The sequence below is a fragment of the Prunus dulcis genome, chromosome 4, assembly GCF_902201215.1.
Source record: "Prunus dulcis chromosome 4, ALMONDv2, whole genome shotgun sequence".
Lineage (NCBI taxonomy): Eukaryota > Viridiplantae > Streptophyta > Magnoliopsida > Rosales > Rosaceae > Prunus > Prunus dulcis.
This window is the reverse complement of record NC_047653.1, coordinates 17,351,602-17,355,009: the sequence shown is the minus strand read 5'-3', so window position 1 is coordinate 17,355,009 and position 3,408 is coordinate 17,351,602.

Below are 3,408 nucleotides of genomic sequence, written 5' to 3'. Positions count from 1 at the left end.
GAAAAGATAAGCACATCATCAATATAGACTATGGAAAAATGACTAAATGGATTAAAAATCTCATTCATTATATTTTGAAACTCACTGGGCGCATTCTTAAGAACGAAAGGCATAACATTCCACTCATAATGACCAAATGGGGTGACAAAAGCAGTTTTGTATCTATCAGACTCACGGATTTGAATTTGCCACAAACCAGTCTTGATATCAAATTTAGAAAAGATGACTAACTTTTCTAATCTATTAAATTAAATCTCTTTTATTAGGAATTGGGTATCTGATCCATTCTAAGACTATATTAAGAGGCTTATAATTAATGACTAATTTTGGGACTCCACGTTCTAGTTCAGCATTCTTCTGAACATAGAAAGCAGGACAAAACCAGGGTGACTTACTTTTACGGATTATTCCCTTCTCAAGTAATTTTGTAATTTCAGTTTTACAAAATTCCATTAATTCTTGGCTCATTTGAATTGGTCTGGCTTTAGTGGGAATATTCTTTTCACTAAAGGATTTGACATAAGGAAGACTGACTACATGCTGTTTCCTATGCCAGAAAGCATTGGGTAACTAAGAACAAATTTCTTGTTTTAATTTTTCTTCAAACGGTCGAATTTGTGACTGTAAAGACTCATGACTAAGTTGTTGCTCAATTCTTTTAGTTTTGACTTCTTCCTGGAGGAATCTTAGTTGCTTATCTTTATTTTGAATGACTCTGATTGTTTTAGTGACTGCATTCTTTTGTAATTCTTTTAAATTATGTAACTCTGGTTTACTTAGGAATTCAAACTTAACCTTTTCTCCTAAACAGGTGGAAATGACTCCATCATGTTCTACCTGGAAAGGATATAAAAGAGCAATAAAAGGTAAACCTAGGATGACTTCGTCAGTAATATTTTTAACTAAGACATATGAAGTTTTAAAGCAAATTTTATTTTGACAGACATGGACTTTGGGAATCTCATAATTCAATTGGAGTGACTTTCCTGAGGCTGTGCTTAAAGACTCTTTTGACTTTTTGTAATACTTAGTAGGAATTAGGCCTTCTTGGATGCAGTTAATGTCGGCTCCTGAATCAAAAAGGGCAACTATGTTTAATTCAAAATGTTTTACAAATATGGTGACCTTAGCATACCATTTCCTAAAATTGGCTTGTCTGATTAAATTGACGACATGGTTCTGATTGGAGGGCTCTTCGTCAGAATTTGTGGGACTTACATGTGTAGATTCAGAAGTTCTTTTTTCAAATAATTTAACTAACTCTTGTTTTATCTCATAATTTTCACTCTGTAAACTTTTGGCTTATTTGTTTTAGCTCAATGATTTCTTTTTTGACTAATTTTACCTTTAGTTGTAAATCCTGTAAAGTGACTTCTTTCTTTTTATTAAATTTTTCTAAGGTTGTGTTCAGACTTATCTTTTGGGAGGTAGACTGTTTTGGCTCTTCTTGACTAATGACTTTCCTTAATTTCTTTAAGTACTCATATTTCAACTTTGGATTTTCGACTTTACTTATTAAATCAATTAATAATTCTTCTTGTTCTTCTTGTTTAATAAGGACACTAATTGACTTAGACTTACAGCAATTGTTTTGACAATTGAATTGAATTCTAGGCGAGCTGGGTTGTGACTCAGAAGAATAGATTTCAGGAGACTCAGTATTGCTAACAATGGTTTCATTTTCACTAGACTTAGAGTTTCTTAACTCAAGGACTTTAATTAATTTATCTTTATCTTCTTCTGTGATTTTTAATTGTTTGATTGTGTCTTTCACCTTACAATTATTAGCATAGTGACCAAACTTTTGACATTTATAACATTTTACTTTTCTCTTGTCGGTACTTTTCTTAAAGCGATTATTCTTATCTTTGCCGTGACTCTTTTTCCAATTTTTCTTAGGAGAGAATCTCTTTTCACTATAAAATTCTTTATCTTCATTATTATGTTGGAATGACTGTCTTCTACGTGAATAATGGCGTTTTTTACTAAACTGTCGATTGTGATGACTGGACTTATTCTTTTTAGACGAGGGAATAGACTTTAGACCATACTGTTCGCAGAAATTACCTAGCTCATACTTAGCAGAATTTCTCTCAGACTGAATTTGTTTACCAATTTTCATATCAACACACATTCTCCTGCTGACTTGATTTATTGTGCTAATTATATTTCCGTATGTTAAATTATCCCAATCAATATGACCTTGTTCATTACTAAGCGTTGTTCGGATCTTATGGGCGAATAAATTAGGAAGACCATTAACAAATTTTTCTTTCCAAAATGACTGATTACTATCATCTCTAAGCATGATTCTGGAAATAAACACATCTTTATACCATCTAAAATCTGATAACTTAGGGCATCTTAAATTACTAAGTTGATCATGTATTCTAGCGGTGGTGTTACTGGGTGTTCCAATGAAATGTTCAACTATTGTATATAGCAGGGTGTTGACTCCATCTTCAATGCCTTGACCTATTTGTTCATCAAAAATAGGAAGACCGTCTTCACTAAGTTTGACTGCATGAATTATTTGTTGCTTAGACAAATGGGTTAAATGTTTATCCCACCAAGAATGAAGGGTTCCGGTGAAACCAGTTTCTAGCAAAGGAACAATTTCAGACTATCTAAAACTGTGATTGGTGATGTAACTATTGGCGACCATGGACATATGTTGAATCTTATTAAGGATTTCTTGCTCAGAAGGACCATTAATATTCCATTCATATAACTTATCCAAAGAGACTGGAAATTAACTCTNGGTGTTTTGTTCTTCAAATTGTATATCGGGAGGTGTTAGCTTAGGATACTAGTTTTTTGTTAGACTATTAGGACTGACTTTATTCGTTAATCTTTGGACTTTTGAATTTCTAACTCAAGATTTCTAAACGCATTTTCAATTTTAGAGATATTACTAGTTTCTGTTTCCATACTAGCGATTGATTCAGACTCAGAGGAGCTATGGAAAGCAAAAGGTGACTCAGGGGATCCTATGACTTTAAAGCTTGTTTCAACCTTTTCTTTGTCTTTTCTTTTGATTGGTGTTAATTCTTCTAACATTTTCTCAATTTTTGTCATCGTTTCTTTTGTCTTAAAAGTTGGACTTGATTTTAAATCTTGGAATGTAACTAAAGGTTTCTCATGATGTTTAGATGTGAACTATGTTGGAAGTAATTTGTCAACTTTTGTTTCTATTTTATCTAATTGTTTACCTATGACAACTAGACTCTGGTTGGTGTAATTATTTTGNTCAACTATCATTTTATTCTCTGGATCTGGGATCTTGAAAGGACTNGCTACTAGTTTTGATTTCTAATGTTTAATAATTATTGTTTTTACAGGTAGATGACTAGCGAGAATCTCAGTGTGGTCTATCTTTTCCCATTTTTTCTTGGGTTAAAGTTTTTA